Raw genomic sequence first — 20,668 nt, 5'->3', positions numbered from 1 at the left:
ATCACTAAAAAAGGAGTAGGGACGTGTATCAAGTATACAACAACGTATAAAGACATTACATTGTGCGAAGATTGTGCAAGTGAAAGATCGAACGGATATTCGACCCACTATTTCGGTAACCATTAAAGGTCTTTTAATTAAGGATGCCTTAGTAGATAATGGTATTAGAATTGATGCCCTTATCTTGGCGTAGGTGGGACACTTGCATGTAAAGTGGTACTCATCCTCTATCTCTATGTGGCATAAGCTACATATCCTTTCCTCCCTACGGACTCCATTAGTACGACCATTCTCAATCTCCAGTTGGTGAGATGATATTCTAAGTTGTCCAATGGCAACCCTTAGTGCATGTGGTTAGAATACATTTAGATATTTTGGCCGCGTAATAAAACCTAACTTAGAGAAGTGCATGAAGTGTTCCTTATAGTACACCATTTTATATAGGAGTGACTATAGTGGGGTGATCCATTTATACCAAGTGTAAATTTGCCATATTTCTTGGTGTATTACTTTATTGCGGTCCTCATGAGAGATTAAAGTGTTATCAAGCGCGTGGTTGTACCTAAGGGGAGGGAGGTTATTAATGTCTAGACTGTTCGCAAGAAGCCAACTCACTATCATGCCATACCATGAGCTAGTATAGCCGGACTCATACATCACTAAAGGCTAAATGGGATATTCTATCATGTGGTTGGCTATGTATCTTGTGGATAAAGACTACAAGTTAAAAAAATGTCTCTACTAACATCGGGGGGTAAAGTGAATTCAGCCCTAATAATGTCATGTGGTACTGTCGATTTGCTTCGGAGTTGTCGTGATAACATTATCAATAATGGTCTCTCTAATTGCGTCCACATGAAAGATGGTAGTCCTGGAGCCCAAACCACTGATGCATACATGAGGGAGGGAGTCACTAGCGCTCTTGAAAGTATGCTTGATGGCATTGTCTCTCGAGGAGTGAGAGGGATGCATGTCCTCTTGTAAGTCTATCCTTCGCTGCTTGTGTCATCGAAAATTTATCTGAGCGGGCACTGAAAGTGACTCCAGATAGACATATGATCCAACCACCTCAACTGGGCTATAGGAGATAGTTAGGTGACACTTAGCTCTAACTTGGGCCGATGTGTGGAAGATAAGGACTTTAGTTTTCCCTAGATTCTGTCATGATATGGCAAGACTCGAACCCATGACCTTATGTTAGTCGAGCTCTTACCATTAGGCTATGTTTTGTAATACGAAATATATTATTTTCATTTAAGTTTTACTATAGAAAATTGATGTATATTTTAGATTTCTTTGGAACATTCTAGAAACTTCAGGAGTACTCTTGAGAACACTATAAAAGGAGGCACAAGGCATTATTTCGAACCAAATCGGTTCAACGCTAGTCTTAAGCCTCCTAGCTACTATTGTATATTCCCTTAACATAATATATATATCTTTTGTTATCCTCATTCTCTCTCTCACTCACTCACTCACTCACTCATTCCTTCTCTCAAGAGTTCTACACCTCCCTTAGTACTAATCCTCATCTTTTAGTACTAATTCCTTCTTTGTTTTAGTACTGTTCCTAACAGTACTTCTCTGTCTTAGTACTACTCCCGACAGTTTGAACCGATTTTTTCATCTCTTTCATTCTCTTCCTTTATCTTCTTACTTCTCCCTCCCTTCATACTAATCTCTTATTCCTGTTTTCTCTCATACTATGGCCACTGTTAGCGCTCAAGAATATCAATCTGTTTTCTCAGAGCTGCAATGCTTGAAAGAGAAGTTCCTTGCTTTGGAACAAGAAAATCAATGGTTGTTGGGGAATCTTCAACAAATCTCCTTAGAAAAGCAGCATATGCAACAACAACATGGGGAACTAGTGGTACGCGTGCAACAACTCGAAGCAACCTTAGTAGTGATGCAACACCAAGGACCCAGTACACAAGGGATTCATAAAGAACCCAAGATTGGCCTTGCCATGAAATTCGATGGAACGCGATCGCAGTTTAGAGGATTCCTTAATCAGATATGATTAGTCATTCAAATGCATCCTTCTCGATATCCCATCGATGCATCACAAGTGGGACTAGTAGGCACTCTACTTAGTGGCACGGCTTTGGCATGGTTCGCCCCCCTGTTAGAAAAAAGCTCTCCCTTGTTAAATAATTTCGAAGAGTTTATTACTGAGTTTAAAACATGTTTTGGAGATACCGACGGTGTTAGAACAACAATCAACAAAATCCGAAGGTTGTGCCAAGGTGAGCGGCCGGCCTCGGCTTATGCTGCAGATTTCTGTCTTCTCGCCACCGATATTCCCTAGGATGACCAGACACTAATGGAGCAATTTCGTTTTGTCCTACGTAATGATGTTAAAGATTTACCCTTAACTTTCCCTGAGGAGCCAAAGTCATTGACAGAAGCAATCAATCGTGCGGTGCGATGCGATAATCGCCTCTTCGAATGACATTCGGAATGTTAGTTCCAAATGCCAAGGACAAGATCAGAGCCCACCTATGCTTCAATCATAGCAAAGCCTTTCCCAAGGGAGTCATTCAATACGTCTCCAACAAATACTTCGACTCCAATGGAAATCGACACCACACGTTGTCGCGGACCACTATCGGAAGAAGAAAAGCAGCAACATAGGGCAAATCAATTATGTCTTTATTGCGGTGGACTAGGGCATATTGCAGTGAACTGCCCCCATCGGCTAAAAAGGCAGGTAAATCAAATAACCGCTAGTACTAATAATACTAAACTCGAGTCTATTTCTCTATGTTTGTCTGATATTCCGAATAGCCCAAGCCTTTCAAACAAATTTGAAATCCTTAGTCAACTAGAAGAAGAGTTAAACGATTAAGTTCAGCCAAAATAGGAGCCGTTTGGTTGGACAACCCTAGATCTGTGCAACCCATTAGTGGTTCCATTTCCTCTAATCAAGTTAGCAATGTGTTCTTAGCTCAAGTAATGGTTAGTACTAAAAGTACTCCTCTAGTACATGTCTTAGCACTCTTAGATTCCGGAGCCAACTCTTGCTTCATGGATAGGAATTTTGCCCAAGCTCATCAAATATCCCTAAAGAAACTCCCATGTCCAACCTCTATAGTAGTCATTGATGGTTGTCCCATTGCTTCCGGGAATATTATACAAGAGTCAGAACCCGTTAATATTGTCCTAGATAACTTAGCGTGTGTAGTGTCATTTAATATAATTAGTATCCTAGAACATCCCATTGTTTTGGGATTACCATGGTTCGAATTACATAACCCAGCCATAGATTGGAGAACAAGAGAAATACGGTGTCGACAAGCCCGAGGATCTACTCATAAGATTGCAACCATTTCGCTACATCAGTTGCGTGAGGAAGGACGCAAGGAAGAAATGTTTCTCTTCGCAATATCAGTAAACCCCTCCAGTATAAATAAAGAGGAGTTCATTGTTCAACTTCTAGAGAAGTATCGTCATTATGCCGATGTGTTCGATAAAGTAAGAGCTAATTCGCTTCCTCACCATCGACCGTATGATTGCCCCATCGATTTACAACCGGGAAAAGAGCCTCCATGAGGACTGATCTACAATTTTTCACCAACCGAGCTAGAAGTGCTTCGAGCCTATATAGAGGAGAATTTAGCAAATGGTTTCATTCGACATTCGAAATCTCCAGCCGACGCACCCATTTTCTTCGTCAAGAAAAAGGATGGATCACTTCCTCTCGTCATCGATTATTATGGATTGAATAAAGTCACCATTAGGAATAGGTATGCACTTCCCCTTATCTCAAGTCTTTTAGAACGGATCAATGGTGCAAGGTTCTTCACAAAGATCGACTTATGAGGAGCGTATAACCTCGTACAGATCCGACGAGGAGATGAATGGAAGACGACGTTTCATACCAGATATGGGCACTTCGAGTATACGGTCATGACATTCGGCCTCACTAATGCTCCAATAGTCTTCCAACACATGACAAATGATATATTCTGACGGGAACTTGTCGTTCCTTATGCGCAAGACTCGGCCACAACCGAGATTCTTTTCATACACAGAAAATGGGAAATAGAACACGACACAAAGAAGAGAAATGGTACACATGAGGTTAACGTGGAAAACCCCAAACTAGGGGGAAAAACCACGGCAGCCCACAGGCTGCAAACTGTCACTATGTATGAATGTACAAAACAGTGAGTTCACGGAGGCAACGACCTCGTGCTCACGATCTTCGCCACAGGCGGCGGTTACAACAGAGGCAACGAACTCTTTCTCTCTCTCTCTGTACAACGTTACGTGCTCTCTCTTCTTCTTCTTGCATCAACAAGAAAATGACAGCCACAACTTAAAAGTTTGCCATAAGTCATATTTATACTAATATGACTTTTCGGCTATTTACAAATGTAGCCACAATGGGCTCTCAAAAACATATTTACGAATATGTCTCTTCCTCCGGTTCATACCGGTTCTGCACCATCCGGCTCTCCGTAGCCGGGTACTACTCATCCGGTTCACACCGGGCCTGTATCATCCGGCTCTCCGTAGCCGGGTACTATTCATCCGGTTCACACCGGTCCTGTATCATCTGGCTCTCCGTAGCCGGGTACTCCGGAGGGACCTGTCTCCCAACAAACTCCCCCTTCACTCCGGCATGGGGTGTCTTACCAGTCCGATTCTCTTCCGGCATGCATCCAGCTTGTCGGGTGTCAGCACTTTGGTCAGCATATCTGACCCGTTCTCGGCCGTGTGGATCTTCATCAGTGCGAACTCCTGGTCATCTACTCTTTCCCGGATCCAGTGATGCCTCCGCTGGATATGCTTCGTCCGGGAATGGTAGGCCGCATTTTTAGCAAGGTGGATGGCACTTTGACTGTCGCAATAGAGTCGGTATTCCTCTTGCCGTATACCGAGCTCTCCGATGAAGTCCTTCATCCATAATATTTCCTTGCCGGCTTCCACAACCGCCATGTACTCCGCCTCTGTGGTTGACAATGCAACCGTCTTCTGCAGCCTCGACTGCCACGAAACAGCTCCCCCTGCATATGTCATCACATACTCGAATGTAGATCGGCTGGTATCCACATCAACCGACATGTCCGAATCGGTGAAACCGTCCAGTTGAGGTTTTCCGGAGACGAATCGGAGACACATATTTGAAGTGCCCTTCAAATACCGGAGTATCCACTTGACCGCGTTCCAGTGCTCCTTGCCGGGATTGCTCATAAACCGGCTCACCACTCCGACTGCGTATCCAATGTCCGGTCGAGTACAAACCATTGCGTACATCAAGCTTCCGACGACAGAGGCATATGGGATCTTCATCATATCCGCCTTCTCTGCTTTCGTCCTCGGGCTTTGCTTACCGGATAGCTTGCAGTTTACCGGAAGTGTCGATCCGACCGGTTTCGCTTCTGACATGTTGAACCGGTGAAGCACCTTTGTCACGTACTTCTCCTGTGACAGCCATAATTGCTTCGCTTTCCGGTTACGGATGATGTGCATCCCCAACATCTGTCTTGCCGAACCCAAGTCTTTCATTGAGAAGGTCCGGTTGAGAGCCTTCTTCAGCATCCATATTTTGACTTGGTCACGTCCGACGATCAACATGTCATCCACGTATAGGAGGAGTATTAAGAAGTCACCTCCTTCGAACTTCTTCACAAACACGCAGTGATCGGCCTGCATCTTGTGGTACCCTTGATCGGTCATGAAGGAGTCGAACTTCCGATACCATTGCCGGGGAGCCTGCTTCAGTCCATATAGGCTCTTCTTCAACCGGCATACCAGGTGCTCTTTCTCTTTCTCCACAAATCCTTCCGGTTGCTGCATGTAGATCTCCTCTTCGAGGTCGCCGTGAAGGAATGCCGTCTTCACGTACAGCTGCTCTACCTCGAGGTCCATGCTTGCAGCTATACTCAGCACCGTCCGGATGGAGGTCATCTTTACTACCGGGGCAAATATCTCGTCGAAGTCCACGCCCTTCTTCTGCTGGAACCCCTTCACCACAATCCTGGCTTTGTATCTCGGGGGGTTGCCGGCATCTCCCGGTTTCAACTTGTACACCCACTTGTTTCGGGATGCCCGCTTTCCTTTCGGCAACTCCACCAATTCGTATGTATGGTTCTCATGCAGGGAATCCATCTCGTCCTGCATGGCACTTAACCATTTTCGGCTGTGGGTGTCTTCCTTCACTTCTTCGAAGCTTTCCAGCTCCCCCTCATCGGTTAGCAGAACATGCTCTGCATCCGGAAATCTCCGGGGCGCCCTTCTCTCTCTGAGAGGATATCTCCGTCTTCGGGCTTCGGTAACCGGCTCCTCCATTTGCTCTTCATCCGAATCCGATTCGGGGTCTTGGCCGGTTCCGGTCTCAGCTTCCTCTACCTCTTCTTCTGCCGATTCGGTATCCTCACCGTAACAGGCTAGTTCCTTGAGTGCTAACCGGTCTCTTACCGGTTGGGTCTGCTCATCGTAGAGTCTATCCTTACCGGTCGACTCAGAGTTCATTATCTTCTTCTCCGACTCCCAGTCGGCGAGCGTCTTGTCCTCCATGAAGATAATATCTCGACTCCGGAATACCTTCTTGTTGACCGGGTCCCACACTCGGTAGCCGAACTCATCGCCACCGTAACCGAGGAATATGCATGGCCGGGTCTTTGGATCTAACTTCCCTCTCCGGTCCTTTGCTACATGCACATACGCGAGACACCCGAACACCTTCAGATGCCGGTAGGACACTTCCTTACCGGTCCATACTCTCTGTGGCGTGTCTCCGTCCAAGGGTACTGAGGGTGATCTGTTTATCACATATGTCGCCGTCGACAGTGCCTCAGCCTAAAACTTCTTGGGTAGTTTTGCATGTGCTAGCATACTCCGCACCCTCTCCATTATGGTCCGGTTCATCCTCTCGGCCAGTTCGTTTAGTTCCGGCGTCTTCGGCACGGTAAATTCGAGCCGGATTCCCTTCGAGCGGCAGTACTCCTCGAACTGCCCCCGGTACTCTCCTCTGTTATCTGCTCGAACCGTCTTCAGCTTCCGGCCGGTTTCTCTTTCCACTCTTGCGTGGAGCTCTTTGAAGACGGATAACACCTGATCCTTTGTCTTCAACGGTGTGGCCCACAACTTCCGACTGTGGTCATCTATGAACGTCACGAAGTACTGCGCTCCGGCATGTGACTTCGTGTCTACTTGACACACATCCGTATGCACCAACTCCAGTGGTGCATTACGTGTCATCGGTGGCCTTGATCGAAAGGAGGTCCGGTTCTGCTTACCGGCCAGACAATTAGTGCACTTCTCCAAGTGCACGATCTTCACTGGAATGAGGTTGTCATCTGCAAGCCTCTTCATCCCCTTCTTGCTCATATGACACAGCCTCTTGTGCCACAGCTCACCGGCAATGTTGGATGCCACGTTCACTTCTTCCGGACATAACCGGGCATTCATCAGGTATAGTGTGTTTACCTTCCGGGCCCGAGCCACAATCAGGCTCCCTTTGCTGAACTTCATGACACCGTTCCGGATGCTACCCGTGTAGCCTTCATCATCTAGCCGACCGGCTGATATCAGGTTCAGACGAACCTCCGGAACGTGTCGGACATCCTTCAGCAGCAACTTGCATCCTATTGGTGTTGACAGCCACACGTCTCCTATGCCGATAATTCGGCATGTACCTTCATTCCCCATCCAGACACAGCCGTGGTCACCGGCTGAGTAGGATGAGAAGCATTTCCGGTCCGGGGTAAGGTGGAACGACGCTCCGGAGTCTACCACCCAGGTCATCTCGTCGCCGGCAAGGTTCATCTCACTCTCCTCGGTGATGAGCATCAACTCTTCTTCACTTGCCGCGATTGCCGTTGTTCCCTTCCGGTCCGGCCCCCTCCGGTCTTTACCGTTCCGGTCCGGGGTTTGCTTCGAATCGGTACCGTCGGTTTCCTTGTCTTTACGGAAATGCTGACAGTTCTTTTGGAAGTGTCCCGGCTTGCCGCAATAGAAGCAAGTAGGTCTCCCCCTTGACTTTGACCGTGTCCCCGACTTCTCCCGGTTCTGAGGACTACGGTTTCTTTGTCTTCCGCGTTCCGATTCGGTAAGGAGCGCTTTGGAGTCGGAGCTCGTATCTTTATCCTTCAGACGCGCCTCCTCATCTAGCAAGCTCGACTTTACTCTTGCTAGGGATAACCGTTTTCCTTCCGGCCCGGCGTTGCCCAAAGTGACAACCAACGTCTCCCAGCTATCTGGGAGGGAACCGAGCAGGAGTAGCGCTAGTACCTCGTCGACAAGAGGTACTTCCAATGACGTTGTCTGGTGTATCAGCCCCTGGAAGGCATTCATGTGCTCCGCCATGCTGGAGCCATCTTGGTACCGGAGTCTTACTAGCTTCTGGAATACCGACACCTGATTGACAACATTTTTGTTCTGGAACATAATGCCGATCTTCTCCCAGAGCTCATGAGCCTTGCTCTCTTCATTGAAGTTGTTGTATAGGCTCATGTCGATGAAGCACCGTATGTACGCCATTGTCTTCATGTGCATCACCTCCCATATCGCGGCGTCGATTTTGTCCGGTCTCTTGTCCCCGAACTGAACCGGCAGCTAGAGGTCTTTAACTACGAGCATGTCCCTCATCTTCGACTTCCACACTGAATAGTTGGAGCTGGTGAGCTTGAACATGCCGCCAAACGATTCGTCCATTTTTTGTGTCGTTTTGCTCTGATACCACTTGATGGGAACTTGTCGTTCCTTATGCGCAAGACTCGGCCACAACCGAGATTCTTTTCATACACAGAAAATGGGAAATAGAACACGACACAAAGAAGAGAAATGGTACACAGGAGGTTAACGTGGAAAACCCCAAACTAGGGGGAAAAACCACGGCAGCCCACAGGCTGCAAACTGTCACTATGTATGAATGTACAAAACAGTGAGTTCACGGAGGCAACGATCTCGTGCTCACGATCTTCGCCACAGGCGGCGGTTACAACAGAGGCAACGACCTCTTTCTCTCTCTCTCTCTGTACAATGTTACGTGCTCTCTCTTCTTCTTCTTGCATCAACAAGAAAATGACAGCCACAACTTAAAAGTTTGCCCTAAGTCATATTTATACTAATATGACTTTTCGGCTATTTACAAATGTAGCCACAATGGGCTCTCAGAAACATATTTACGAATATGTCTCTTCCTCCGGTTCATACCGGTTCTGCACCATCCGGCTCTCCGTAGCCGGGTACTCCTCATCCGGTTCATACCGGGCCTGCACCATCCGGCTCTCCGTAGCCGGGTACTACTCATCCGGTTCACACCGGGCCTGTATCATCCGGCTCTCCGTAGCCGGGTACTACTCATCCGGTTCACACCGGGCCTGTATCATCCGGCTCTCCGTAGCCGGGTACTCCTCATACCGTTTCCCATCCGGAGTTTGTTCGTTAGCACTGTTCTTCTCCCTTCCCATCCGGAGGGACCTGTCTCCCAACATATTCTGAGATCTCTTGGATGATTTTTTGATCATCTATTTGGATGATCTACTGGTTTATTCGAAGACCCAAGAAGAGCATGATTCTCATGTACTGTTAGTACTAAAACGACTTCGAGAACATGGTCTTTATGCATAACTGGAAAAATGTAGTTTCAGGTGCAACCAAGTAATATTTTTGGGCTATGTCATTTCCTCGGAAGGCATCTCCATGGATCCATCTAAGGTTAAAACGGTGGTAGAGTGGTAGACTCCGCGTTCGTTGTGAGATGTGCAATGCTTTTTAGGCTTTGCCAATTTTTACCGCAAGGTCATACAGGATTACTCAAAGCTTGTTCTGCCTCTCTAACAACTTACCAGGAAGGGAAAATCGTTCATTTGGTCTGAAGAAGCAGACATTGCTTTTGAGAGTCTTAAGAAGGCATTTACATTAGCTCCTATTTTAGCTCCGGTTGATCCAGAAAAACCATTCATCATTGAAGCAGATGCGTCAGATTTTGCCTTGGGTAGCATTCTATCTCAACAAGGCGATGATGAAAAGCTCCATCCTGTGGCTTTCCATTCACGCAAGTTTGACGCCACGGAAATCAACTATGAAATTCATGATAAGGAGCTATTAACAATAGTGGACTCTTTTACGCAATGGAGACATTTTCTAGAGGGGTCTTCTCATCAAGTCATCGTATTCAGTGATCACAAAAACCTTGCCTACTTTTAGAATGCTCGTGTGTTAAATCAACGTCAAGCTCGGTGGCCCCAATTCCTCACTCGTTTCGACTTCAAAATTACATATCGTCCTGGGAAGCAACAAGGGAAGGTAGATGCATTATCACGACGTTCGTATCTAGCACTGTGTCCCGGCGAGAAGGCTTTCGATAACCAAAAGCAAGTAATCTTGGGACCGGCACGATTGCAAGCAACGTAGGTCTTCGGTATGCCCCTGGATTCCCACATTATCGATACCATACGTGAGAACTTGAAGACAGATGTTTTCGCTCAAGCCATTCTAGCACAAATTGATCCCTCTCGAGCATCTTGTTCAGAGTCGCAACAACCAGGTGCGGACTATTGACAATTCGAATGTCATGATGGATTACTATTCTTTAAGAAACTCTTGTATGTTCCTAATGGTACTTGTCACCTTCAAGTAGTCCAAAACTCTCATGACACATATACAATTTGGCATTTTGGTGTACTAAAACACTAGATTTAGTACAAGGATCGTTCTGGTGGCCCCATATGCGACAATTTGTCAAAGATTTTGTTCGGATTTGTGATACATGTTGTAGAGAAAAAATGCCAAGGCATCATCCATATGGTTTATTAGAACCATTACCAATTCCAAGCAAGCCATGACAATCCATTGCCCTAGATTTCATCACAGATCTTTCGGTCTCTAAGGGATTCGATGCAATCTTAACAATAGTAGATCGATATACAAAGATGGCCCATTTCTTGCCATGTACTAAGGAAATCTCCAGTGAAGAAACCACCGAAATGGTCATGCGTGAAGTATGTCGGAATCATGGCCTTCCCGATAGTATCATTAGCGACCGCGGACCCCAGTTCGTCTCGAAGTTTTGGAAGCACCTCTTTAAAATGCTTTAGGTCACTTGTAACCTCTCCTCCGGCTACCACCCACAAACACACGGCCAAGCAGAACGAACAAATCAAACGCTGGAGCAGTAGCTTCGGTGCTTTTTAAGCTATCATCAAGATGACTGGGCGGATATTCTCCACTTCACCGAATTTGCGTATAATAACTCTGTCCACTCATCGACAAAGGTGACACCATTTTATGCTTACATGGGCTTTCACCCTCGGTGGTGTCTATTTGAAACCCTAGAGTTACCTACAATTTCTTGTGCAGAGGATCGTTTGGAGCGGCTACATAAGATACAAGCAGATTTATCTACTCATCTACAACAAGCTCAACAAACACACAAGGTTTACGCGGATCGTCATCGGTTTCCATCCAGTTTTGACATTGGAGATCGGGTGTGGCTACTACGACGACACGTCAAGACTACTCACCCATGCGAGAAGTTGGATTACTGACGATTAGGTCCTTTCCGTATTATCGGAAAAATTAATGATGTCGCTTTTCGTCTCGATCTACCTCCACAACTTCGGATACATTCGGTGTTTCATAGTTCTCTCCTCGAACCCTATCAAGACACCACCATCCCAGGTCGTATTAAACAACCTCCACCCCCGATCGAGCTTGAAGATGGACCTGAGTACGAGGTTGCCGCCATCCTCGATTCCAAGATTGTTCGCAACAAGATCTACTATTTAGTCGATTGGCTAGGATATAGTCCCAACGAGTGTACTTGGGAACCGATAGAGAATGTGGCCAATGCTCGTGGTCTTCTTGAAGACTTCTATCGTCAATATCCAGACAAACCTGATCCTCAATCCAAAACGACTCATGCCACTCGTCGTTTTAAAGTGAGGAAAGTGTCATGATATGGCAAGACTCAAACCCATGACCTTATGTTACATGGGTCGAGCTCTTACCCTTAGGCTATGTTTTGTAATACGAAGGATATTATTTTCATTTAAGTTTTACTATAAAAAATTGATGTATATTCCAGATTTCTCTAGAATATTCTAGAAACTTCAGGAGTACTCCTGAGAACACTATAAAAGGAGGCACAAGGAATTATTTAGAACCAAATCGGTTCAACGCCAGTCTTAAGCCTCCTAGCCTTTGTAAGTCGTGTTCGGATTTAGAGAGAAAAATTATGTCTTCTATATAGAGGATGTTGTTATTGAGTGTTTTGGCATATCCATTTCAATGGATTTACATGTGATACTCCATAAAGGGCCATCTTGCTCCTTAGTATTAGTAAGATCTTGGATGTAAGAATTACATGTAATACAGGATTGGAGTATGATGAACTTATCACCATCAAAGTGGTTTAACATATTCTACGACTTGTATCTACAACGAGTACTCAAGTGTATAAAGGAGAAGGAAACATCTATCGACAATGGCAAGCAAGAAGAGGAAAGCATAACAAGAGATCGATCTTCGTGGGATATGGAAAAGAAATTGTTCCACGTGGTGTCGAAGGATGAAGGAGAAGTCATTGAAGTAGGTATTATTACCATAAAGGGGAAAAAGATGATGATTCAAACAAAGTGCAAGGAGAAGAGAATCTAAGGTTTATTTTTTTTCTTTCTAAGTTTCCAAAGTTATTCATAAATGACTATTCACAGATAAGAGGAGAAGGCATCAAACACCACATCAAGTTGAAGGAAAGTGTACCAATTGCCCAAAAGCTTCGACAATTGGGGATTGTGAAAGGGAAGACCTAATAAAGGAGTTGAAAGCATTGTTTCAAGTGAGTTTCATTTATCATATGGAGGATTTGAAGTGTGTGTCACCTATTGTTGTGGTTCCAAAGAAGAATGTCATTGACTTCAAACCCTTGAATGACTCAACCAAACGAGATCAACTTTCACATCATTTTCAAGATGAGAATCTAGATAAAATAGTCGTATATACAAGTAAAGGTAATGTGGAGAATGTGGTGTGCTAAGAAGGAGTTCATGTTGATGAAGCAAAGATCGAAGTAATTCAAAAGGTCACAACTCGAACAAGTCTCAAAACATTGAAGGTATTTGTGCAAAAAGTTCGCTCGCTTCTGTTACTCCTGGGCCGGACTTGCCTTTAACACAAGGTGTCCCTTTGGAACACTTCACCAAAGGGTGGTTATGGTAAGGGATTCAACACTAACAACCATAACCGGTTATCTTCCGGTTCTGTATCTGGATTCACTACACACCTCAATTACACACGTAAGATCCATACGTTAAGTGCATACCGGAATAGGAACATAAACATCCACAAGATAAAATAACAAAACTTTCTTATATTAATATTCCGTCGTCTAAATACATCGATACCCGGATCCTTTTATAGGCATCTGGTTAAGTGCTACAAAATGGTGCCTAACTAGCAACCGGCTACGAATCAGTCTGGATCCGGATTGGCATACCTATTCCGGATCCGTCCATAACTAATAATATTATTATATATCTGGAAACCGGCTCACCCCTTCCTCATTACATACTTGGCCGCCAACGGCCAACACATGGCACGCCTGTGGGACAACACCTTGTATGACGAACCCATGGGTTAGCTCCACTACTCCTCATCAAGTATGTCTAAGATAGTCAGGTCAAGGGGTTCCTCACTTTGTTGCTCCCGCTCTAGCTACTGTTGCTCCTTTCCATTTCCGGCATTTCCGTCTTCTCCGGCTCCCTTCGCTCTCGGCTCTTCTTCTACTCCTTCCGGCTGCTCCTGTTTGGCTTATGTTGGTTGTTCCGATCCGGCTTCATCTGGCTACTCTGTTTTGTCTCTATCCGGCTGCGCTGCCCCGGCCTCGGTTTCAATTGGTGGCTGATCCGGAGATTGTTCTTCATCATTGAGGTTGATCGCGACCTTCATCTGCACTATCTCCTTTTGTCGATGCTCCCATTCGAATCGCTCGAATTGGAGTTGGGTGCCGAGCTGGTCATCATCTAATCGTTCCACCAGCCTTTTGACAACAGCCAATTGCTCTTTGGCCAAGGACAGAAAGTCATCCGAGAACTCTTCTCGGATGGTGACAATGCTTTCCGCATCCATCTTATAGAAGTGGTAGTATTCTTTTCTCCAATTCTTGACGTCCGCTCGTAGGACCTGTAACTCGGCTGCTTGTTGCGTCCATTTTGTCCACTATTCTACCAAGCTTTTTTCGATCATCCGCTTCATTCGTTCTTTCCATGCCAGCACCATAGCCCGGATTCGGTTGACCCCCTGCTTGGACTTGTCCTTTGCAGCCTTCTTGTTCTCCTTCAACTTCTTTATCAGAGCCGTGGTTGCGTGGGCCTGTACCCCATAGTCCAACAATTGGGTCTGATAGGTCGTATGAACCCTATCCAGAACCATTTTTGGTCATTCAACCTCCTCGTAATGTTGCTGGGTGAGCACCGTCCTTTCTCTTGGTGCCTCCTCTAGCAGCTTCGCTGACTCGACTGCCTTTGTCTGTTCCTCTGCCAAGGCATCCACTTTCTTTGCTACTTCAGCTTGGAGCTCTCTGATCTTCTCTTGCTGCCGGTCACACTCTACAATTAACTTCCTATGCTCCGCATCAAGTTGTTTGTGATCCCCGTGCAGCTTCTCAAAATCATTTGTTTTTTGTTTTAACTTCCGGTTGATTTTCCCTCGTGCGCGGTCCTCCCTATCTTTCTGTTGCCAGAGCTCCTCCTTCAGCCATTCAATTTTGCTTTCTGCCATCTTCCGAAGCTTGTCTTTTTCTTGCAACAGTTTTTCTTTCTCCTCCTTCAGCCGGTCGTTGCTTGCTTGAGCTTTTCGGAGGGTTTATTCAATTCTTCGCTTCTCTTCCTCGACTGCTTTCTTCTGATCCCTCTCTTTGCCTCGTAGGGCCTCCTGAGCTGCTAACTCTTCCTTTAAGGTGGCTATTTCTTGCTCATGCTCGTTATTCGTTATCGGTGCTATGTTAGCCCCTGGTTCATTGCTTGTTTGTGTATTAGCCCGTGCCACCGGCTTTGTGGTTGTCTTTGGCGTCGTCTGGGCCGTACCGACCGCATGTTCTTGCTTCTTCTAAGCTCCGAATCCGTTTTCGGGACTTTTCTAATTCTTTAGTCATGGCTAGCAACCGATCCATTTGCACCCTTTCCTCTTGCTCTAACCGGTTCACATTTCTCGACACCTGCTCGCCTAGCCATCTCAGCCATTGTCGGGAGGTTCCTTGTTGTATTGGGAGGACGAATGGCAGTCCGTGTGCCACTGTTGGTTCGGCCTCCGTTTTGAACCCTTGGGTTAGTGGTACTGGTGTCTGCTCTGGATGGCTTTCCTCGTGTTTCTGTTCTTGAAGGCCTGGCGAGGTCTACATCACTATAACTGGTTCTTGCTGACCTGTGGTCACCGTTTCTAGCCTTATTTCAGGTTCTGCCTCTATCCGGGGTTCTCCCACCACTGAGCAGGTCACTGGGGTGTTGTCGAGCGTTGGACCCACTCCTTCCCCCTGCTGCTTTGTGTCGTGCTTCCTTGACCGATGTTGGAGGGTTTCGGCTGGTTCTTCCTCTGCCTCTTCCCTCGTGTTTTCTTGGTGCGCCCTCCAAACAAGGTCGTCCATTTCCTTTTCCTGTCGACGCAGCTTGATTCTGAAGGCCTTTGCTTGCTTTTCCATTGGCACCACTGTTTCCATTTCCTTCTGCACCGAATCCCTTGGCTGCTCCGTTTCCTTCTGCGCCGAACATCCCTCTGCCCATCTGGGGTTATGCTTGGCCAGGAGTTGTTGCAGCTTGGATGGCTTGTTCGGCGTTGTATCTCTCAGTCAAGCCCTCTTCTTTGCCTTAATGGCTGGCACCTAGGCTGCGAGAAGTGTTAGTCACTACGCTACTGCAGTCCATACCTTCTTCCCATCCACAACCGATTGGATGGACACTCACAATGAATTAGCGATGATCACCGACCAATCTACTTTAACTGCTTTGTATGTTACGATGATAAATACGGCTATATTTTAAGGCATTGCTGGAGGGTGGGGGTGCAGGAAGCCGTATTCGTGGAGAACGCGTGCAACCTCTCGGAATAGGGGGTCTTTGCCCCCTTGTGTTCTATACGCCTTGCCAGTGATGGAGTACTCACCAAAGTACTCAGTCAGGGTCTCGGTGGAAGGGCTTTCAATGGAGAATAGTCCTCCCACCAGTAGTCCGATTAGGGTACGCACAACTTCCTCTATTATTTCCTCGAGGTTTGTCCGCATAACGACCTTCTTCGGTTCCTCGTGCGGAGGTGCTTCTACTATTCGGAGGAATCCCTCTAGTCCGTTCCGGTTGAACCATGCTTTGGTTGCTTTGGATAACGCCATGGGTGCGGGGTCTTCTTTGCTTTCACTGGTGTTGAGAAGATTTGGAGTGCCTGGGCTTGTCTGCATTCTTCGGATTACCTGTAAGCACTTATGCTCTCCAATTGCTCTATTTTCACGAAATGAGAGTGCCTTAGTTACTCGGATGTTTTGTGTCCCCATTCTAATCCACCGCCTTATCTTGTGACGTGAAATATGCGGACTAATCTCCGGCCACAACCGAAGCGTAGATCACTTGATGAAAATCAAACACAGAGGAAATGGGAATGGAGGTAAGTACAAAAACAGAAAGAGAATACACAAGATGTTAGCGTGGAAAACCTTGAGAGGGAAAAACCATGGGAGTCCATAGACTCCAAACTATCACTATGTCAAGGAGTACAACAGGGAGCATGGAGGCAATGACCTCTTGCTCACAATCTTTGCTTGGCGGCGATTACAATAGACACATGCTCTGTATCGCTCTCTCTTTGTCTCTGTCTCTGTCTCTCTCTCTCTGTACAGTCATTACACCAATCACACTATACAAAGGTAATAACAACAACTATGATTCCCATCACACTGTTTTCCCTAGGTCACATTTATACTAATATGACATTAGGACTATTTACAGATATAGCCCCAATGGGCTCTCAGAAACATATCTACATATGTGTCCCTTCATCCGGTGAGAGGTTCTCACCAGGCTTGCAACATCCGGTTCTCACCGGGTCTTCCTGGCCGGGTACTCGTCATTCGGTTCTCACCGGGTCTTCTGATGTTGGGCCTTCGTATCCCATCCGGAGGGACTGAGATCCTAACAAACTCCCCCTTCACTCCGGCATGGGATGCCTCGTCAATCCGATCTCCTTCCGGCATGCGTCTAGCTTGTCTGGCATCAACACGTTGGTCAACATATCCGACCCATTCTCCTCCGTTTGGATCTTTGTCAGCATGAACTCTCGGTCTTCTACTCACTCCCGAATCCAGTGGTACCTCCGCTGGATGTGCTTCGTCCTGGAATGATACGCTGCATTCTTCACAAGGTGGATGGCACTTTGACTGTCACAATAGAGCCGGTATTCCTCTTGCCGGATCCCTAGCTCTTTGATGAAGTCCTTCATCCATAGTATTTCCTTGCCGGCTTGCACAGCCCCCATGTACTCCCCTTCCGCGGTTGACAACGCAACCGTCTTCTGAAGCCTCAATTGCCACGAAACAGTTCCCCCCGCATATGTCATGACATATTTGGATGTTGACCGGCTGGTATCCGCATTAGCCGACATATCCGAATCGGTGAAACTGTCAAGTTGGGGTTTACTGGAGCCGAATCGGAGGCACATACTTGAGGTGCCTTTCAAGTATCGAAGTATCCATTTTACCGCATTCTAGTGCTCCTTACCGGGATTACTCATAAACCGGCTCACCACTCAGACTGCATTTCCGATATCTGGTTGGGTACACACCATTGCGTACATTAGGCTCCCGACGGCAGAGGCATATGGTATCTTCATCATATCCGCCTTCTTGCCTTCATCTTCGGGCTTTGCTTAGCAGATAACTTGCAGTTTGCCGGAAGTGTCGATCCGACCGGTCTCGCATTTGACATGTTGAACCGCTGAAGCACCTTTGTCACGTACTTCTCCTGTGACAGCCACAATTGCTTCGTTGGCCAGTCTCGGATGATATGCATCCCCATCATCTGTCTTGCCGGACCCAAGTCTTTCATTGAGATGGTCCGGTTCAGGGCCTTCTTCAGCGTCTGTATCTTGACTTGGTCTCGTCCGACGATCAACATGTCGTCCACGTATAAGAGGAGTATCAGGAAGTCTCCACCTTCGAACTTCTTCACAAATACGCAATGATCGGCCTGCGTCTTGTGGTACCCTTGATCGGTCATGAATGAGTCGAACTTCCGGTACCATTGCCGGGGAGCCTGCTTCAACCCATAGAGGCTCTTTTTTAACCGGCAAACTAGGTGCTCCTTCCCTTTCTTCACAAATCCTTCCGGTTGCTGCATGTAGATCTCCTCTTCGAGGTCTCCATGGAGGAACGTCGTCTTCACGTCTAACTGCTCTACCTCGAGGTCCATGCTTGCCGCTATGCTCAACACCGTCCAGATGGAGGTCATCTTTACTACTGGGGCAAATATCTCGTTGAATTCCACGCCCTTCTTCTGCTGGAACCCCTTCACCACGATCCTAGCTTTGTACCTTGGAGGGTTGCCGACATCTCCCGGTTTCAACTTGTACACCCACTTGCTTCAGAGTGCCCTCTTTCCTTTCGGCAACTCCACCAATTTATACGTGTGGCTCTCATGCAGGGAATCCATCTCGTCCTGCATGGCACTTAACCACTTGCGGCTATGGGTGTTGTCCTTCACTTCTTCGAAGCTTTTCGGCTCCACCTCATCGGTCAGCAACACATGCTCTGCATCCGGAAATCTTCGGGGGGCCCTTCTCTCTCTGAGAGGATATCTCCATCTTTGGCTTTCGGCAACTGGCTCCTCCATTTGTTCTTCATCCGAATCCGATTCGGGGTTTTGGCCGGTTCCGGTTTTAGCTTCCTCTACTACTTCTTCTAGCCGGTTCGGTATCCTCACCGTAACCGGCTGGTTCCTCAAGTGTCAACCGGCTCTTAGCCGGGTGGGTCTGAATCTCATCAGAGTTCATTATGTTCTTCTCCGACTCCCAATCGGCAAGAGTCTTGTCCTCCATGAAGATAATATCTCGGTTCCGGAAAACCTTCTTGTCAACCGGATCCCACACTCGGTAGCCGAACTCATCATCGCCGTATCCAAGTAATATGCATGGCCGGGTCTTTGGATCCAACTTTCCTCTCCGGTCCTTAGCAACATGCACGTACGCGAGTCACACGAACACCTTCAAATGCCGATAGGACACTTCCTTACCGGTTCACACCTTTTGCGGCGTGTCTCCATCCAAGGCCACTTAGCGTGATTTGTTTATCACATACGTCGTTGTCGACAGCGCCTCAGCCCAAAATGTCTTGGGTAGTTTAGCATGGGCTAGCCCAAAACGTCTTGGGTAATTTTGCATGCGCAAGCATACTCCGGACCCTTTCCATTATGGTCTGGTTCATCCTCTCCGCTAGCCCATTTAGTTCCGGCATCTTCGGCATGGAAAATTTGAGCCGGATTCCCTTCGAGCGGCAGTACTCCTCGAACTGCCCCCGGTATTCCCCTCCGTTATTTGCTCGAACGGACTTCAGCTTCCGTCCGGTTTCTCTTTCCACTCTTGCGTGGAGCTCCTTGAAGACGGATAACACCTGATCCTTTGTCTTCAACGGTGTGGTCCATAGCCTCCTGCTATGGTCATCTATGAACGTCACAAAGTACTGCGCTCCGACATGGGACTTCGTGTCCACTTGACACACATCGGTATGCACCAACTCCAATGGTGCATTACGTCTCATCGGTGGCCTTGATTGGAAGGAGGTCCGGTTTTGCTTACCGGCTAGGCAGTCGGTGCACCTCTCAAGATGCACGTTCTTCACCGGAATGAGGTTGTCATCGGCAAGCCTCTTCATCCACTTCACGCTCATGTGACACAGTCTCTTGTGCTGCAGCTCACCGACAGTGTCGGAAGCCACGTTCATTTCTTCCGGACATAGCCGGGCATTCATCAGGTACAACGTGTTGACCTTCCGGGCCTGAGCCACTATTAGGCTCCCTTTGCTAAATTTCATGACTCCGTTGCGGATGCTACTCGTGTAGCCTTCATCATCTAGCCGACCGACTGATATCAGGTTCAGTCGAACCTCCGGAACGTGTCAGACATCCTTCAGTAGCAGCTTGCATCTGGTTCGTGTTGTCAACAATACGTCTCCTATGCCGATAATTCGGCATGTACCTTCATTCCCCATCCGGACACAGCCGTGATCACCGGTTGTGTAGAATGAGAAGCATTTCCGGTCCGGGGTAAGGTGGAACGATGCTCCAGAATCGACAACCCACGTTGTCTCGTTGCCGGCAAGGTTCAACTCACTCTCCTCGGTGATGAGCATCAACTCTTCTTCACTTGCCGCGATTGTCTTCATTCCCTTCCGGTTCGGCCCCCTTCGGTCTTTACCGTTCCGGTCCGGTGTCCGCTTCGAATCGGTACTTTCGGTTTCCTTGTCCTTTCGGAAGTGCCGACAGTTCTTCTGGAAGTGTCCTGGCTTGCCGCAATATAAGCAAGTAGGCCTCCCCCTTGACTTTGACCGTGTCCCCGAATTTTCCCGGTTCGGGGGACTACGGTTCCTTTGTCTTCCGCGTTCCGATTCAGTAAGGAGCATTTTGGAGTCGGAGCTCGTATCCTTGTCTTTCCGACGCACCTCCTCGTCTAGCAAGCTCAACTT

The sequence above is a fragment of the Azolla caroliniana genome, unplaced genomic scaffold, assembly GCF_043228905.1.
Source record: "Azolla caroliniana isolate FFs.n. ecotype wild unplaced genomic scaffold, voAzoCaro1.0.p SCAF_16, whole genome shotgun sequence".
NCBI lineage: Eukaryota > Viridiplantae > Streptophyta > Polypodiopsida > Salviniales > Salviniaceae > Azolla > Azolla caroliniana.
This window is presented reverse-complemented; position numbering follows the sequence as displayed.